Below are 20,471 nucleotides of genomic sequence, written 5' to 3' on the forward strand. Positions count from 1 at the left end.
GATTGACTGACTGATTATACAGTTATTGTAAAAAGATGTCTTCTATTTATGGTTTAAAAGGCTTGACTTTTTACTTATCCCGTGAAGCAACGTAACAATCCCCCATCTTGGTTCTATAGATTCAGATGATGTCTGACCTATGTTTCATTTCTTCTATTTGTTACCTCAAGGGTTTACTTAGTCAAGGCAGAAACAAGAACAGTGGCGGGCAGCTGTGAAGTGAATTGCCGTAGGTCTCTGAATAACCACATTGGAGAAATTCACTGTGCGTGCTGTGGTGGCCCTAACAAAACCAAGGATTTCATCACTGATGGTCTGGGGTCTGAGGTTCTGAGGTCAGTATCAGGTATGCTATCAAAGGCTCAGGTCCATCCTTGTCTTTGCTCTTTACAGGGCATGTCACTGTGGGTCAACCCCAGTGCCCAGAAGTGACTGGCACATAGTAGGTACTCAGTGAAAAGGAAGCTGGACTTGGCAATGCATCTTTGGGGGTATGTGAGTGGATGGTCAGAAGACCCTTGGGATTCACAGGGGGTCCCAGGTGGGAGAGAAAGTTGAACCTGAAGGATCCTTTCCTCTCCTTTTTTGATGGATTCTGAACACTGTAAATTCCACCAACACTTATTGATGCCTGTGGGCCAGCGCTTGGAGTGGAGGAGCCAGCAGGGAGGTCAGAGGTCAGCACAGAGGGCCTACCCTGGGGAAGTTCACTGCCAAGCCACAGAGCCAACCAACAGAGAACAATGTGTTCTGCGCCCCCATGGGGCTCAGAGAGCACTGCATGGGGAGTGAGCTGTTCTGTGGGAAGGGGCTGGGGACCAGGACACCATGGTGGGCCTAGGAGAGTGAACCAGAGATGATCCAGGAAGAGAAGTTGGGGCATCATTTGGGGGCAGTAATGTTGCATTTGTTTCTTTTTGCTCCCTTCCTTCCTTCCCCACCTTGATTGCTAAAGTCACATATTTTCTTGGTAGAAAATTTATAAATTATAGGAAAGAACTAAAAAAACCTCACCACACAGAGATGGTACTTGCTGCCATTTTAGTGTATGTTCATGTAGACTATTGGGGGCATTATTAAATTTTTAATTATGAATAATACATGAATGTAATCTTCTTGTCAAAAATTAAAACATTATAGATAGGTCTCAAGTCCCCTTAGACAGCCAGCCCCACTCTTGTAGCTGGCTCCAGCCCTTGCCTCCCAGATGACCACTCATTAGGGTAGTAAGTATCATTCCAGACCGTTTTCTATGTATGTGGAGATGCAGAGACCTGGGCTTTTTATTTTTTTCTATTCTTTATCTATATATTTTATATTGTAACTTCAGTTCTGTGGGTGCATCTTTCTACTTCACATTTGAATACTTATTCTATATGCTCACATATGTACCTCTAGAAAATACATTATTTTTGTTGGTTTTTTTCGTTTGTTTGAACTGTATTTATCCTGCTGTGATGTATTGACTTAGGGCAAAGGGGTTGAGAGCTTAGGCTCTGGAACCTGATTCCATAGGTTTGAATCCTGTCTCTACCGCTCCTTAGCTGTGTAACCTTGGGAAGGTTACTTAGCCTCTCGGCTCTTTGTCTCCTTTAGAAAAATGAGCTCTTAGTAGTTAGTATCTCATCTCCCTTCCTAAAAGAGTTGTCGTGAGGACAAAACGAGATCATACACGTCAACTGTTCAAAACAGGGCCTGCCACATGGACGACTTCAAATGAATGTTAGGTCTGATATATGTGCTGATATTTCTAGGACCATTTCATCATCAAATGGTGAAATAGCATAACGGCTTAGAGCATGGGCTGTACAGTCAGGCTGACCACTCCCTGGGTTCCAATCCCAGAACTACCATTGGCCCAGTGAACTTTGGGCAAGTTTATTAATTTTTCTGTTCTTTATATATAAAATGGCTTAACAATAATACCTACTTTATAGGGTGAGAATTGTGTTAGCATGCCTAAGTATTTAGAAGGGTACCTGCACTTAAGTGTTCTAGTAATTTTCTTTTTGTCTGCTGCCAAATTTTCAAAGAATGATTATAGTACCATTGTAAAAGCCATTTTCCTATTAATAGATACTTCAGCTGTTTACCCATCCCCTTTCTCATATGTGTTTCTCTACCCAGAAGTGGAATTTCTGGGTCATTGGGCATGTACATTTCAATTTCTTTTTAAAATATTATTTTCTTAATGGTTAATTTCTTAATATTTTTAAAATGCACATATAGATGTATTATTTTAAATAGTTGAATTAGTTGTGGCCAGTTTTTTTTTTCACTTAACAACATAGTGAATAATTTCCAAGTACAACAGCATTTTCTTTATCCATCTTTTTATATGCATTTTATTATGAAAAATTTCAAACATATAAAAGTAAAGAGGATAGTAAAATGAAATGTATCCATCCCTTAGCTTCAACAAATGTCAACATTTTGCCATACTCTATACGGCACTACTAATAATTGCAGAAAATGCATTGTAAGGGTGAGCTGTAATTTATCAAGCTGGCCTCTATTGTTGGAAAACTAAGACTTTATTTTTTCACTGTAATAATGGGATTTTTAGCGTCTTGAACTTAGTGATGGGAGTACAGGGGTTTCTTGCCATCCCGTCTTAGGCATTGCTCTGCTCTCTTCTTAGCCCAGCACTGACCCTCTTCTACCCTCAGGTTTCTCTGATTCAGAGCTGGAGACCACAATTCCGTGCAGGTGACTTTTTGAAGGTCAGAAGGAGGGAAGGAGGGTGAGAACAGGAAAGGAGGGCGAGAACAGGAAAGGAGGGCGCCAAGCACAGATAATTGTCAGGGACCCTCTATCCTCGACCTCTCCCACTAGGGTGCTCGGGGGCAGAACTTATACCACTGAACTGTCCTGCTATGAGCAAGGGTTTTGTTTCCCTCAGGTCTGCGCAGGAGTGAGATGCACCCTGCCAAGCATCTTAGGGAGAGGCAGAGGCCCCAGTGTCAGGCAAAGGATGGTGACAGCCTGTAAGGGGGCCTGGAACAGCAACACGCCCACACCGTGCATCGTGAGACCCAGCCGTCAGCTACTGGTGAGAGAGGTTTCATAACAAGCATGGGGGGCGGGGGGCGGGGAGGCTTAAGAGGGACGGAATGTGTGTGTGCTTATGGCTGATGCACATTGTTGTACAGCAGAAACCAACACAACATTGTAAAGCAATTATCCTCCAACTAAAATAAAATTTAAAAATAAATAAATAAAATACACATAGGGTTTCAGAGTTTGGTATGAAAAAAATAAGATCTCATTAAAAATTTTTTTAACATTTGTTACATGTTGAAATAATAGGATATATTGCATTAAATAAGACATTATTATATTTTTAAAATACATTGTACAATACACAGATTATAGCCAATATTTTAAAATAACTGTAAATGGAGTGTAAACTTTAAAATTTGTATTAAAACATTTTTAATTAAAAAAAAAAAGCATGTGTGACATTAAAGCAAATCTAACCCCCAGCACCTCAGAATGATTGTATTTGGAGACTGTCTTTAGAGAGATAATGAAGTTACCATGAGGTCATGAAGGTGGGCCCTCGTCCAGTGTGACTGCTGTCCTCATAAGACAGGATCAGGACACAGACACGCACAGAAGGAAGACTGTGAGGGCGCAGCTGGAATCCAACCATCACAAACCAAGGAGAGAAGCCGAGGGCGGGGGGAGTCAACCCTGCTGACACCTTGATTTGGGCCTTGTGGCCTCCAGGATCGTGAGAAAACGAATGTCTGCTGTTTACACCAAAAAAGAGCTTGTGAATTAAACTGGAAGATGTGGGGTTGGAGAGGCAGGCGGCAGGAAATGAATCTCTCCTCCTTTCATATCTGGCTGCAAAGCCCACAAGACGCACACGCTCAGGATGAAGCTAGATAGGGAGTGAGATAAGAGATTGGGCAGCATGATGGCTCAAATGGAATTTAAGAAACCAAAAATGTGTATCAGCCAGCAAACGGAGTGGGAGGCAGTGGGACGTGGCGGGACAAGGCGGGAGGCAGCTCTGGCAGACGTGAGGGCCTTTGGAAAAACTGGCATGGGGCAAAGGAGCCCCTGAGGAAGGGCTGGTAGGATTCTGGGATAAAGCTATTGACTGTCAGGAAGGAAGGGTGCACGCCGACACGAGGGCAGTGCGGGACTCCCCTGGCCACCTCAGAAAGTTCAGGCTCAGTACACAAGGGAGGGTGGGCTCTAATGGAGTTAAATATCCTCACCCTGAGAAGCCTGAGGCCAACCTTCTGAAGGCCACTGGCCTGCCATCCATCCTGCCACAGGACACCCAGGGAGCAAAGAAGAGCAGACATTGCAATCGGCACCCCAAGGGTTGCATCCCACCCGCCCACGTTTCACTTGACTGGAATGTGAACCAGAAGGATCAGAATCTTTAAAAATCAGTGTTGCTGCACGTCCCCAAGGGGACCATCTCAGTAACGTCTGTCCCCTTCAACGTGGTCGTGCCAGAGCCCGCCCCCCCGCCCGCCCACTCCCCAGCGTTTCACACCTGCCTTGTTACTCATGAGCAAGTGTTCCTGGCCCTGCAAGGGGCCGTGGCTTCCCGCTTACCAAGGCTTTGAGGAGTCCAACCTCAGTTTCTTTATTTTTTTTTTCTTCAATCTCCTTTCGAGGCTGCATATTCTACCTCTGGCTATAGCAATTTGTCTGATGCCCAGGAAAGCAGGGATACAAGGGGTGGAGGTCAGTGGAAAGGAAGATCAGCATGGAGGGTGAGGATGTAAGCCCTGGAACCAGGCTGTCGGGGTTCAAATCCTGGCTCCCCTGGCTTCCCAGTTTTTTCACTTATAATATGGGGGAAACGAAATGAATAGATATCAGTACATGTAAACCTCTTCACACTCAATAAACCATAACTATTAGTTTGATTCCTAGTGAAATGGAGTTCCCCCCCACCCAAAACTGAGCTCCTCCACTGAGTTTACGATTAACCTCTGTATCCAAAGCTTTATTTCCTTTCTTGTTCCAGACCTGTTCTTCCTCAGGACTGAGGAACAAAAAAAAAGAGGGAATTGTCACCAAGGAGGACCCTAATGGGCCTTTCTGGGACAAACCTCCCTTCCCTATGTCCTCTACCTGCCCCTTGGTTGTAGAGAAACTTTAGCCTCCTCGGCCTCCCCCAAGTTCCAAGGAATAAATTTAATCAGAGAAGTGAGAAAATTCAGGAACAAAGGAAAACAGTCAAGCAAGACAAAAGTGATGGTTTAGCCATTAAAGTCGAGGATCTTCAGTTCCTCCTCAAGGGCAGTAGACAATATTCTGAGCCAAATCCTTTCAAATGCTTTGCAGCAACTGAACCCCCCACCAGGTAGGAGAAGTTAACAGTGTGCTGCCCACAAGCACATAGATTCCAGACCAGCTGGAACCAGAAGGTTGATGATGTTGACTCCCGATTACCTCACCACCAGCCAATCAGAAGAGTGTCCACACGCCTGCAACCCTCTCCCTCTCCCTGTCTTTATAAACCTTTCCCTGAAAGCCATGGGGAGTTTGGGCCTTCTGAGCTTAGCTGCCCTGAACCCTTTGCTTGGTGCCCTGCAATAAACACTGCACGTTCCTTCACCACAACCTGGTGTCAGTAGATGGGTTTAATTGCATGCAGGTAAGCAAACCTAAGCTTGGTTCAGTAACACTAGCCCTGGGTTGTTCTTCCGCTGGCCATCATCTCTAGCTGCTCTAAGCAGGTCACAAGGACATTCTCCCAGCTGCCCTCACCACTGCCACAGGCCTTCTTGATGGGGCCCTGCCTGCTCCCCCAGGGCCCAGGCACTAGGCACCAGGGTCACGAGCATTCTTGCACCTCCCCACCCGAAATCCCCCTGCAGGGCATTGTGTGCTGTGAACCCAGGCCCCTCTCCCCTCCTCCACCCTCCACCTTGGGGTCCTCCAGAACTCGGAGCCACTCCTATCCAAGCCACATGGCCTTCACGGCTCCCTCCCGGGTTCCAGAAACCACATCAGGCCTGTCCACCTGCATCAGGACACCCTGAGGAGGGGGGTGATTAAAATGCCAGTTCCTAAGCTGAAAAACGTCAGTTTCCTAGATCCCATGAATCCAAATCTCTGAGATGAGGGCTGGCAATTCACACACACACACACTCACACCACCAACTCACACACACAGTTTTTGAGATTAAATTACATTTACATTCAGTAAAATGTGCAAACGTTAAATTCATAGTCTGATGGGTTTTGACAAATGAAACATTCCCATGAAACTCACACACCAGACATGACATAGAACATGTCCATCACCCTAAGAATTCCCCAGCCCCGCTTCCAGTCAATACGTCTCACCCACCCACAACCACCGTTTGATTTCTGCCCCATATTAGTTTCATCTATTCATGAACTTCATGTAAACAGAATCCTATAGTTAATACTTGTTCTGGCTTCTTTTACCCAGCCCAGTGTTTTTGAAATTCAACCATATTATTGCATATATCAATAGTCTATTCCTTTATATCTGAGTAGCATTCCATTGTATGCATGCCCTACAGTTAGCTTATCCTGTCTTTGCTGGACAGTCAGGTTGTTCACAGTTTGGGGCCATTATGCAGAAAGTGGCTATGAGCATTTGAAGGTAAGTCTTTTTGTGGACAGCATGCTTTCATTTCTCTTGGGTAGACACCTAGCAGTGGAATTTCTGGGCCTTTATTAGAAGCTGCCAAACTTTTCTAGAATGGTTGTAACCCTTAAGACTCCATCCAGCAGAATATGAGTTCCAGTTGCTTCACATTTCTGCCAACACTTGGTATTATCAGGCTTTTAAATTGTGGTCATTCTGGTGGGTATGAAGTGGTGGATCATTGTGACCGGAATTTACTTTTCCCTGATGACTAAGAATATTAACTATTTTTTCATGTTTATTGGCATTTTATATGCTCTTTTCCAGAGAAGGCACTGGCACCCCACTCCACTACTCTTGCCTGGAAAATCTCATGGACGGAGGAGCCTGGTAGGCTGCAGTCCATGGGGTCGCTAAGAGTCAGGCACGAATGAGAGACTTCCCTTTCACTCTTCACTTTCATGCATTGGAGAAGGAAATGGCAACCCACTCCAGTGTTCTTGCGTGGAGAATTCCAGGGACGGGGAAGCCTGGTGGGCTGCCGTCTATGGGGTCACACAGAGTCGGACACGACTGAGGCATCTTAGCAGCAGCAGCAGCAGCAGAACAGCATGCTCTTTTCATGAAGTGCCTATTCAAGTCTTTTGACCATTTAGAAAAATAGGTTATCTTTTAAATTATTATTAATAATTATTAATTTTCAGATATTCTTTTATATATTCTTATAGTATAAGCTCCGACAGTATTTTCTTTTTTATAGTGCAAGTGCCTGACACACTTTGATCACTGGGGCATCTATTCCAAAGAAGCATCCACTTCAAAAACAACCATTTAGAGTAAACACATTGCCAGCCACACAGCAAGATAAAGAGCCAGGCTGCCTCCCCCACCAAGGTTCCTTTATTTTTAGAGATCTTGGTTGATTGCAACAACTGACCTTACGTGCTACCCTTTCTCTTCTTTCTATGTTTTAAAATTCCCACTTTTATGTTTTAAATTCATCAATAAGGAGTTAGTTCAGGAAAACCTACACCCCCACCCCTCAACCCCAATAAAAGAGGAACACCAGGCCCATGCAGTCTCTCTCCCCTTGACCTTGCTGTGTGGCCCCAGATGTGATGTGTCATTTCCAGATCTTATAAGTCTTAAACCTCAAATTTTATTTTTTTCAAAATTTCCTGATGGTTGTAGCTGAAGGGTGTCTTCAATCATAAGAACCACATGGACTGGTCCAACCAAAATATTGGTTATCGACAGGCTGAGACCAGCACACAGTTTTGGTCATATGTCCTTTGTCATAGATGAATATTAGGAAATTTTCCTTTCAGTCAAGGGCTTGCCTTTTCATTTTCTTCATGGTATCTTTTGATGATCAGAAATCTTAATTTGTGTTGAAAACCAGTTTGTTATTTTGTCCTATTTTGATTAGTGCTAGTTTCCTGCCTAAGAATCTGCCTACGGACTATGTGTTTAGTAAGCTTCTCATGTGATTCTGCTTTGCACTAAAATTTGAGATCTCAGTGGTGCTCTGTTGGGTATTTTCCCCTACTGGCTCTCTTCCTCCTAACACATGTGTGCATGTATGCATGCACGTACACACACACATACCTGGACAAAGAATCCAGAACTTAAGAACCCAAGATATGATGGGTAGACAATGGGTTTGCCCTCGCTATGCACCACCTCCCTCTTTGTAATGCTGCTGCTGCTGCTGCTAAGTCGCTTCAGTCGTGTCCAACTCTGTGCGACCCCATGGACTGCAGCCTACCAGGCTTCTCCATCCATGGGATTCTCCAGGCAAGTACATTGGAGTGGGTTGCCATTTCCTTCTCCAACGCATGAAAGTGAAAAGTGAAAGTGAAGTGGCTCAGTCATGTCCTACTCTTAGTGACCCCATGGACTGCAGCCTAACAGGCTCCTCCATCCAAGGGATTTTCCAGGCAACAGTACTGGAGTGGGGTGCCATTGCCTTCTCCCTCTTTGTAATAAGAACCCACAATTGTCTGGGAGGTGAACGTCCCACTAAGACTACATTTCCCAGCTTATTTTGCAGCCAGTGGTGGCCATGTAACCAAGTTTTGTCCAATGACTGATAAGTGGAAGTGGATATAAAACTGTAGGAATATATTCTTAAAGGAATTAGGAGCTTCTTCAGAGTCCTGCCCTTAATGCTAGCTGGAACCTGAAGGCAATAGCTGGATCTTAAGCAACCACCTTGGCCAGTGAGGAGGGACGTTAAGGATGGTGGAGCAACAGTGAGGAAGGAGCCTGGGTCCTTGATGACTTGGGAGCTACCACATTGTCTGGATGGCCTCTCTTCGGACTTCTCTTAAGTGACAGAAAAATAATGTCTTACCTTGTTCAGGTATTGGTGGTGTTACTGTGTTTGGGTTTTGTTTGTTTTCTGCAGTTGAATTGAATACTAACTTCTGCACCTGGCTATTTTCCTTTGAGGGAGATGGAGAAAATGAACTCTCCATTCTTTGTTAGAAGATGCTGACCAGAAGGGGGAAAAAAGGCAAAACAAAACAAAACAAAATGAAAAACCGATACCAATTAATTTCTCAGGAATTCGGTCACATCTTTTTTTGGAAAGAAGTCAAGGAATCTGGAAGAACATTCCTACAGCCTCTAATGTTTTCAAAGCACTTCCACACATATCTTTTCATAGAGTCTCATTGCATCCTCCAGGTGGGTTGTATTTGGACAAGCAGTATTGACTTCCCCTGACACAGGAAAGGTCTGAGATTCAGAAGGCAAGTAATCCTCCCCTCCATGGCCCAAACAGACCACAGGCAGTGGTGGGATCCCCTGACGTTTTGCCCAGGGCACTATGGAAATGCCTGAGAACCACAATGGTACAGGGATGTCTGGGCATGAAGCATTTCAAAGGGCAAGGGTGAAGTCCTTTTCCCCCGATGACAGTGCGGTGTGCCAGAGCTAGGGCTCAGGTCGGGCAAGGGGCTACCCACTGTCAGGTGCCATGGGATGATCCTCCATGAGGTCCTGCCTCATCTGAGTCCCTGCTGTGCAGCGTTCAGCTCAATTCTTTGTCTCTAAACAGCAGCCCCTCATTCTTCTACAAAGAGAATGATATGGTGGCAAGACCATGGGCCACAGCATTAGACCAACTTTTGGTTCAAAAAAACCCTTTTCTAGTTACTTCACTACGTGACCTTGGACATTTTCCTCTGCTCAGCTTCCTTTCTGCTCTGAAACACACGAATACTTTGAAAGCGCTGTTGGAGGGATTAAATTAAACAGCATAAGTCAAGTATCTGCCATGTGAGTTCCTTTCCCCTCAATTGCCCTTTATGATAATAAGGTTCCTGGTATTCATTTTCCCAGAGAAGCAAGAAACTGTTAATTCATTACACTAATTACACACCTTCTGGGTATAAAGTATGATGCTAAGATTATTCACCAGGTAGAGATAAAACAACCCTGATCCAGCTACCAGTGACGCGTGTTCTGATTGTCAAACAACCATTCCTGGCTGGCTGAATGGAAGTCAAAGAGCAAAGAGCCCTCTCTGCCAAAATAGACCCTGACAGGTCCTCCCTAAGTGTTGCTGGTGGGTGGAATGAAACAATGGGCTGAGTCCAGCACAGTCAACTCCGCAACACAGAAGTTACCCCACTTCTTTGCAGGCTTTCATACTAATATTTCTCTCATTCACTTGACACATTTATTAAATATTCTATACAAGACCTTGAGTTGAAATGAATGTATTTTAATTTCACTTGCAGGAATTAATTTCATTTAAAAAACAAACAAACAAAAAAACAGAAACACTGATTCTTGCTAGGATAGATTTTTCACAAAAACTTCACAGAAATTGACGGATGATTTTAAAAATTGAGACCATACTGGATAAAAACTCTCCCTTCAAATCTTCCAGTTTAAACTGAACCATGAAACTGAAGGTCATACTTTTCATAATATAAAATTAAATGCATTACAAAAAAGTAAATGCTGTGAAGACACATGGATTAAAAACATAAACAAACATATTTTCCATTAAAATTACATTACCAATCAGATGGATAAAGAAAGTTTTATTCTTCCCTAAATGCCCCTCTTCTCTTTCAGAAGACTGTTTTTCTTTTTCTACTCTAAAAAAGGATGAGACATCTAAGCCAGATTTCAGCCAGGGGCTGTAGCCTGGTGAGTGTATGTGAAATGGTTTTCATAAGGGTAAACTCTGGTGTTGCTTCACTGAAGTCTGAGTATTCAGCAGTCTTCTATCTCAAGGCAAGACACAAGACAAGGTCTGGCTGCATCATGTTTCAGGAAATGTTTCCAGTGCCTAGGAATATTACAGAACCCATGACCACCAAGATGGGGCTACACGTACTATATCACACATACCACTGTTAACCTTAGTGTGAACCAAATGCTGAGGCTGCTAATTCTATTTGAGAATCTCAGGCTCTGTGTTTGTTCCAGGGGAGTTGACGCGTTGGGGACGCTGGAGCCTTTGTTCTGAGAGTCCCAGCCAGGGGGGTGAGGCTGGTCCTTTTTCAACTAAGATTCAACTATGTCACCCCCTGGTGGACATAAAACAGAACGTGCCATGACCTAGCTCTCAAGGTGAAAGTTATGGCGAGTTGCCATGTCCTGTGATGCCTAGCATGGGGTGAGGTGGAGTGGGATGGGGTGGGTGAGGGCAGAGGGTGGCTTGGTCCTGGTGGGTCAGAGAAACCTCTACTCAATTCTAGAATATTGTAACAACAAGCTCTGCCAGAAATAAAAACAATTAATATTTACTGAGCACCTAATATATGTTAAGACTGCTCTAAGCCCTTAATATGCATTAACTAATTTAATCCTTAGAGACAGCCCTTCATGGTGGATTACTATTATCCCTATAAGAATAGTCACAGTGTGAAAGAGGTAATCCCCCTAGAGTTAGCCTGCGTGTCCTTGGGTGTAGTTTCCAAAGAAGGGAGACTGTGTGGTGGGAAGCCCCAATGCCACCCAATGTCCATTACTGTCCACCACACTTGTTTGCTTATATTAAATTTCTCCTGGGTTTTCAGAGAAGGATTAAGCCCTCAGATTTCTAAGAGTGGTAATAGCTAGAAGTCTGTTTTTGTTTTCTACTTTCATTCTTGGGGACATTTTTCTTTTGTTATTTAAGGTTTTTTTTTTTTTTCTCTGAACCTCCAGCTGCAAATATGTTTAATAATCAACCACAACAGAGCCCCTGACAGATGAGCCTCAAAACAGGTGGCTCCATTGAAAGGCAACAATTGAAAATGGAGGGTAATTTGAACCAATCAAGAAGATGGGGTTTCTAGGAGGCAAAGTTTCTACAGAAACTGTAACAAACTATAACCGTATCCCCCAAGCTCCACCGGCAGATCAGCCTTTCTTGGGGGTGGATCCAACTTTTTTTTTTAACATCTGGAATGTTGAAAAGGAAGACAGAGAAGCCCTGGGGCCTTGTCAATCAAATTCACTTTTCTTTTGGCAAATTCAGCATCAGTGACAAATTGTGCAATTTGACATAAACAAAGTTGATAGATGTCGGCAAAGCTGTTTTGAAACAGCAGCAATGAAGAAATGTGTAGGATTTTTTTCCCTTTCACTCAACAGTTTGTTTAATAACAAATAAAACAACCAGATGTTTAAAAAAATCCTACCATCTCCACAATGTCATCTGAGAGTTAGCTGCTGATTAATGAGAATGTGAGGTTTGTTCCCAACCCAATTCAGAAACTTGGCAAGAAAGTCCATCTAAGAACTTCACTGCATAGCTCTTATTACAGTTCACGAAGGCTTCTAAGTTCACCTCTGAGGCTTTCATTGGACTAGAAAACACCGGCCTTGATATCGGAAGACTTGAGTGTAGGCTCTAGGCTGCCACTACCTCCCTCTGTAACCCTGGGTATATCACTTAATCCTCCTGGAGTTTGGGTTCCCACGGGATGCACGATGACCAGCCCTGCCCTGCCTACCCCTGGGTTGTTGCAAGGTTCAAGTGCGATATTAGATGTGAATCGCGTTTTCTTTCATTTCAAGCTTATTAATCTTTTCATTGAGAGATAATTACATCTGGTGACGTACACAAGTCATAAGCCTACAGCTCAATAAATTTTTGATATGTATACACCTGTGCATGCATGTTAAATCGCTTCAGTCATGTCTGCCTCTTTGCAACCCTGTGGTAGGCTGTAACCCACCAGGCTTCTTTGTCCTTGGGATTTTACAGGTAAGAATACTGAAGTGGATTGCTACGCCCTCCTCCAGGGGATCTTCCCAGCCCAGGCGTAGAACCCACATTTCCTGCATTGCAGGGAGATTCTTTACCTACTGAGTCAGCAAGGAAGCCCATTTTATAGGGTAAGAACTGGCTATCCTGTTAGATCAGCAACATCTTTACTGCCTCAAGATGGAGTTCACACCGAGGATGACACAGCAGAGAGCTGGAAGGGCCCTGGAGACTGTGAGCTGCTGAATCAACCAGCCTGACATCTACTGCCAAACTTCCAGTTAGGTTAATAACACGTTTCCTTACAGTTCAGGCCAAATTCAATTGGTTTTTTGGAGCTCAAACATCCTGACTGTATGATTAGAGATCATACTAAATGATCTCAGAGTTCCTCTATTGAGCCTGGAACTACCCTCAGCATCTTTACACAGGACTTCTGGTAGACCCAGCCAATTGTGCTGACACAGGAGTTAGTATTCTAGTCAAAGCCTATTTGCCATCTCTGATAATGCCAAGTCACCTTCTGTGCAGCTGAAATTAAATTCATCTAAAGAGCAAAGTAAGAAGCTTCCCTTTTAAGCTTCTAATGACTATTAAAGAATACTGCTGATCACTCAGCCACAGATCACAAAGCATTATGCAATTTGCTGCCACCCACTAAGAGCCCATCTCTAGCAGTAGCAGCTCAAGATAGGGGGCAATTGTGGAGCTGAATTCTGTCATTTAAGAAATAATTCTAGCTTTCTTTCCATGTACTACATGCTAAGGATTGTGGGGGATACCAGGGAAGTAAAACAAGGTTCTAAACTGCAAATACTTGAGGAAAGAGAAGTGATAGGAATTTTGGGTAGCAAAAATATCGAATATTCCACAGTGAAGGGGATATTTTCCCTTTTTTAACTTTTATTGTATAATGAATAATATATGTGTGGTAAAGTATATAAATCTTAAATGTGCAGCTCAATGAATTTTTTAAAAGTGAATACATCCATGTACTCAGCATCCAGATTAAGAAACAGAACATTAACAAACCTCAGAAGATTGTCTCATTTCCCTTCCTAATCAACTACCTTTCCTCCCTTCAAAATAACTACTGATGTGCCTTCTCAGATCTGATAATCTGTCACCATAGATGAGTTTTGTCTGATTTGAACTTTATATACATGGGGTCATACATTTGGGTCTGGCTTTGGCTTACCATTATTATGTTTATGAAATTCATTCACGTTATTATATGTGGATGTAGTTCACATATTCATTTATTTACTGCAGCATTTTGCAGTATCACACCATAACTTATTTATCGCATTCTTCTTTTAATGGACATTTGGGTAGTTCCCACTTTGGGGCTAGTACAAAATATGGTGTTATAAATGTTGTTGTACATGGCTTTAGTGAAAATATGTACACATTTATGCAAGAGATGGAGTAAAACACACAAACATATACATACATACATAAAATTGTTGAATCACGGGGTTTGTGTGCATTTAACTTTAATATGTTTTGCTAGTTTTCCAAAACGGATGTTCCTATTTACAAATCCTCTGTATTATATGATGGTCTTAGTTGCTCCACAACCTTAAAAACATTTTTTTTTAAATTCTGGTAAAATATGCAACATAAAATTAACCATCTTAATTTTCAAGTGTACAGTTCTGTAGTATTAAATACTTTCACAATGTGTTTATGATTATTATAATACTACCACTACCATCTATCTTCTTAACCCTTTTCAACTTGTAAAACTAAAATTCTGTACCCGTTAAATGATAACCCCATTCCCACCCCACTCCCTAGCTCCTGGCAACTACCATTTTACTTTATGTCTCCATGACTTTACCTACTCTAAGTGAAATAATATAGTCTTTGTCTTTTTGTTACTGGTTTATTTCATTTAGTATAATGTTCTCAAGGTTCATCCAGTTATAGTATATGTCATGATTTCCCTCCTTTTAAAGGCTGAATAATATTCTATTCTCTGTATATGCTACATTTGCCTATCCATTCATCCATCATGGACACTTGGATTGCTTCTGTAGTTTGAATATTGTAAATAATGCTATGTATATTGGTGTAGAAATGTCACTTTGAGACCTTTGGAGTATATACCCAGAAGTGGAATTACTGGATCATATGGAAATTCTATTTTTAGTTTTTGACGCTTCTCCATAAATAATGGGTTTTTCTACTCCAAAAAAAAGTCATAAGGGTTTTTTTTTAGGGATTGCATTGACTCTGCAGATCTCTTTGAGTAATATTGACATCTTAACAACACTGAGTCTTCCAACCCATGGACATGGAATGTGTTTTCTCTTACATATGTCTTCTTTTACTTGTTTCAGCTATTTCGTAGTTTTCATTGTGTAAGTTTTTCCCTCCTTAGTTAATTTCTAAATTATTTTTATGCTATTAAAAACTGAATTGTTTTTGTAATTTTCTTTTCAGATTTTTCTTTGTTAGAGTATAGAAATGTGACTGGTTTTCTGTGTGTTGACTTTGTATCCTGCTACTTTGCTGAATTAATTTGTTCACTCTAACAGGGTTTGTGTGTGTGATCTTTAGGACTATCTACATATAAACCTTATCTGGGAACAGAGATAATTTAACTTCTTCCTTTTTTATTTGAATGCCTTTTATTTCTCTTTCTTGCCTAACTGCTCTAGCTAGAACTTCCAGTACTATGTTGAATAGAGGTGCCAAAAGCAGGCATCCCTGTCTTGTTTCTGATCTTAAAGGAAAAGATTTCAGCTCTTTGCCATTGAGTATGATGTTTGCTGTGGGGGTTTTCATATATGGCTTTTGTTCTGTTGAAGTACTTTCCTTCTGTTCCTAGTTTGCAAAGTGTTTTTATAATGACAGGGTGTTGAATTTTGTCAAATGTATTTATGCATCAGTTGAGATTATCATGATTTTTCTCCTTCATTCTGTTAAAGTGGTGTATTACATTGATTGATTTTCATATGTTGAACTAGTCTTATGTTCCAGAAATAAATGCTTCTTGGTCATGGTGTTATACTCATTTTAATATGCTGCTGAGGGCTTCCCTGATGGCTCAAGTGGTAAAGAATCTGCCTGCAATACAGGAGACAAAGGAGATGCAGGTTTGATCCCTGGGTTAGGGATATCCCCTGCAGGAGGACATTGCAATCCACTCCAGTATTCTTGCCTGGAAAATCCCATGGACAGAGAAGCCTGGTGGGCTACAGTCCATACGGTCACAAAGAGTCAGATACGTCTGAGCATGCACATACAGGGAACTAAGATTCCACACGCCTCATGGCCAGAGAAACAAAACATAAAGCAGAAGCAGTATTGTAACAAATTCAATAAAGTCTTTTAAAAAATTGTCCACATCCAAAAAAATCTCTTTAAAAATATGCTGCTGAAATTGGTTTGCTAGTATTTTGCTAAGAATTTTTACTTGTGGTATCTTTGGCTGACTTTGGAATCAGGGTAATACTGGCCTCACAGAACACTCATAAAAAGTGCTCTCTCCCCTTCAGTTTTTTGGAAGAATTTGAGAAGGATTGGTAGTAGTTTTTAAAATATTTGGTGGAATTTACCAGTGAAGCCATTGGATCCAAAGTTTTATTTGTTGAGAGATTTTTCACTGATTCAATCTCATTAATTACAGATCTACTCTGATTATCTACTTGTTCTTGATTTAGTCTTGGTAAGTTTTACGTTTCTGGGAACTGGTCCATACCATCCATCATTTGTTGGGGTACAATCATTTGCAGTACTCTTATCCTTAGTTCTATAGAATCAGCAGTAATGTCCACACTTTCATATCTGATTTTAATAGCTGTTAGAAAGTATGTTAGTGTTTTGCTCAAGTCTTTACAGGTGCAGGTTGAAAGCTAGAAGAGAACAGGTCTTAGAGGAGCCTGGGTAGAGGCTCCCTTTCTCAGAATTAAGAGGTAATGTATGGAGAGGGTGGGCAGACACTATTTCTTTCCTCTCCACCTTTGCTTATTCTATTCCCTTGGCGAGGAAAAAGCTCCCTTCTCTCTTTGCCAGTCTGAGCCCTGTTCATCTTTACAGCTCAGTTAAGGTATCACTCCACCCACCTCCAGGGGAAGGCTCCTTTCAACCCACCAGACTGGGTTAAACTCTCTTAGCATCCTTACATGTTACATTGAAATACACTCTTTCTGTACCCTCTTCCTCATCAGATCATAAGGACTAATTGTGTTGCCTGATTGGGCACTGCAACAATCGTAGTTCCACTGTCTTGTCTTTCTTTTTTTCATTTTATTTATTTACTTTTTTTTTTTTTTTTTTTTTTTGGCTTTACTGGGTCTTCATTGCCATGTGCAGGCTTTCTCTAGTTGCAGCAAGAGGGGGCTACTCTCTAGCTGTGGTGCTTGGGCTCGGTAGTTGTGGTGCTTAGTTGCCCTGGGGCATGTGGAATCTTCCTGAAGCAGGGATCAAACTCGTGTCCCCTGCTTTGGCAGATGGATTTATAACCACCTGAGGACCAGGGAAGTCCTCTGCTTTATGTCTTAAACACAGAAGTAGCCTCCCAGCTCCTCCCTGTTGCCTACTGTCCATTCTCCCCCAAAAGGACTAGAGGGATTGTCTACAAAAGTAAACCAGCTCATGTCAGAACTCGGCATGAAACCCTCCAGTGGCTTTCACTTGCATGAGGAATAACTTACACTTTCTCGCTGCAGCCTGAAGGATCTGCAAAGTCTGGCCCCCCCAACTGTGAGTCTTACCCCACCTGTGCTCTATCATCTTCTACCAGTCATACCCCACTTCTTTCTATTCTTCAAACACCAGGTGTTTCCCCATGGAACCTTCAGATTTGTTCCCTCTACTCAGAATGTTCTGCATCCAAGGCTATGCAAGGCTGACCCTTTCTCATCATTTAAGTTTCAGCTCAGCGATCACCTTCTCCGAGAGGCCCTCTCTGACCACACAGGCATTCTCTCTCCCATTACCCTGCTTGTTTCGCCATTGCCTTCCTTACAAACTGGCAGTCATTTATTATATTTTATTTCCCCCCATCACGGGCTTCCCTAGTGGCTCAACCGGTAAAGAATGCGCCTGCAATGCAGGAGACCTGGGTTCGATCCCTGGGTTGGGAAAGATCCCCTGGAGAAGAGAAAGGCTACCTCCAGTATTCTGGCCTGGAGAATTCCATGGACTCTACAGTCCATGGGGTCGCAAAGAGTCAGACATGACTGAGCGACTTTCACTTTCATTTTCCCCACCACCTTGAGAACTCCGTTAGAGCAGGGACCTTGCCTGTCGTGGTCACCACTGTGCCCCCAGTGCCTAGAATAGTGCTTGGCACTTGGATGGTGCTCAATAAAGGGTAAGAAATCCGCGCAGGTCATTGTGCGACCCGCTTTCTTGCGCCCGAGTAGACTCTAACCACGTGGGAAGGGTGAGGGCAGTGCCGAGGGAGTGTGGGGAGTGACCGCTCAGTCGAAAACCCCGCCCCTAGCCCCGCCCGTGTCCGTGTCCTCCTCCACCGGTCTCCATAAAGTTCATTTGGCGGCGCGCCGCGCGGGGGCTTCTGGGAGGGCCGGCCTCGGCCAATCAGGAAGCGCGGACGAGCGGCGCGAGAAGCGGCGGCCGCGTTCTCCAGCCGGGACCTGCGAGGGGGACACGGGTGCTGCTGCGCCAGGTAAGGGTGTTTCTGGCCCCGTCCTTCTGACACGCGGCGTATCCTTGAACCCAGGTCCTCGAGGCTGGGCGGAGCCCGGTCCACATGTTCAGAACCGTGCTGCCCACGCTTCCCGTTCGCCTCATGTCAGCCGGCATGCCTCACCCCGGCTACACAGCGCCCTGTCGAACCGCCCCTGATTATAGCGTCGGGGTGCGCCTGCGGTGTCTTCTATCTGCCCTCCTTCCGAACACGGAGCTGCGGCCTCCTGGCGGCCCTCATGTCCTACCCCAGCGCTCTGCAGGCGCGCCACGCCCCCACGTCCAACTCTGCCCTGCGAGTCCACCCTTGTCTGTATCGATGCCCCTCCCCCGCACCCCACTCTGCCTGATTACCTTCCTGACCGCGCCCTGCCAGCTCGCTCGCCCCTCAGGGATGGATGGACCCTGTCGGGAGGCGGTGCCCTCCCAGGAGATTGACAACCCTGTGAGCCGTGGCCTATCTCCTCCGTCTGCATCCAGCAGAATGCTCCTTCCCGTGCAGGCAGATGCTAGTGATTAGAACCTGGACGTGGCCCTCACTTTCTCTGGGCCCACAGCACCCCATCTTTTACAAAGGCAATACCTACGTTTACTGGGTCTCATTTTTGAAAAATTACGGGGCGGACCGCAGGGGTCTTTGTTCAAAGTTTGGACGACCCATTGACAGAGTTGGTCCTGGTTTGCCCCTCTGCCGGGTGTGCGAAGGAGGTTTTGTTTTGACCAAAATGTCTTTCAGCAAGGGTCACCTTTTTGTTCTGTTTGAAGGTTGAGAGGGTGTCCTTAGGCATCATATCTGTTCTTCTTTTCAGTTATTCTTCTTTGTGAATTTGTGTTTGGAACATTTTTATTTTTCATTCCTGGTGATGTCACTCAAGGCTATCATTCTAAATACCTGTTTATTAGGCTAACAGATCCCACCTGAATATCTCCAGCCTGGGCCTCTCCCTTCACCTATATGCAGCTGCCTACTGTTCGGAACTCAGACTGAACATGTCAGGACAGCGCTATCAAGCTCCCGTCCACCTCTCTTCCCAGACTGCTCTTCTTGCTATTTTTTTCTCTTCTCAGGAACATAAAAGACTGATCAACAACCTTTGAGTTATCCTTGACTGCTTTTTCACGTCCAGTGCCTTTGGCCCAGTCACCATCACCTCTCTCCTGGATTATTGAAATAGTCTCCCATCTGTTCTCCTGGCTTCTGCCCTAACCCCTGTTTTCAGCACAGCAGATAAAAGGATCCCTGTAAGGCAGATCATAAAGCCCTCCAATGGGTCCCCATCTCATTTTAAGATAAACTCTTGGGAATCTTCTGGTGGTCCAGTGGTTGGGACTCAAGTCTCAGGCCCAGGTTCCATCCCTGGTCTGGGAACTAGGATCCCACAGGCTGTGCTGCATGACCAAAAAACAAAAAGAAAAAACAAACGAAGGATGAAGTCCTTACAGGGAGCTATAATCTGACCCACTGTTACTTTTTGCACTTTAGTTTCTGCTCCCCACTCTTTCCACATGGCAGACATTCTTCAGCCTCAGAACCTTTGGGCTTGCGATTCAGTATTCACATGGTTTGCTCCCTCATTTCTCTCAGATTTTTATTTGCGAGTCACCTAGTGAGACTTTTCCCACTTCCTGTCTTCCTATATCAATTTTGTTGTTGTTGTTATATTTTTCTTGTTTATCTAATGTATTGTTTATTTTTCCCCTTGGGAACATGCAGGGGGAATTTTTATCTGTTTTGTTCCTTGCTGTATCTTCAGCACCTAGACCTGCTACACAGTATGTGCTCAACACAGGAAATAAGGCCATGTTCCTGACACCGATAAAGATTTGGGGATCCAGTGGTGCCTGAGATAGGCCTGCACTCACTGAGTTGCTGTTTCTGTGGGGCACAGCACCAGTGGTGAGCCTACAGGGATAGCATGTGGTGGCAGGGCCCTTTTAAAAAGAGGACAAGGATATCTGAACAGAGACCTGATTGAAATCTGAGAGGGTAATATC

General features: G+C 43.7%; 1 protein-coding gene across 1 annotated transcript in view; it reads left to right on the forward strand.

The window, feature by feature from the left end:
* Nucleotides 1-18,341: 18,341 nt before the first annotated feature.
* The window catches only part of NUP93 (nucleoporin 93), a 102,969-nt gene continuing 100,839 nt past the window's right edge, over nt 18,342-20,471 (forward strand). The window contains exon 1 of the mRNA XM_055551905.1: nt 18,342-18,456. The gene's annotated coding sequence lies outside the window, so the exon portion shown is untranslated. The remainder of the gene's footprint in view (nt 18,457-20,471) is intronic.

This window comes from Bubalus kerabau, chromosome 17, assembly GCF_029407905.1.
Source record: "Bubalus kerabau isolate K-KA32 ecotype Philippines breed swamp buffalo chromosome 17, PCC_UOA_SB_1v2, whole genome shotgun sequence".
Lineage (NCBI taxonomy): Eukaryota > Metazoa > Chordata > Mammalia > Artiodactyla > Bovidae > Bubalus > Bubalus kerabau.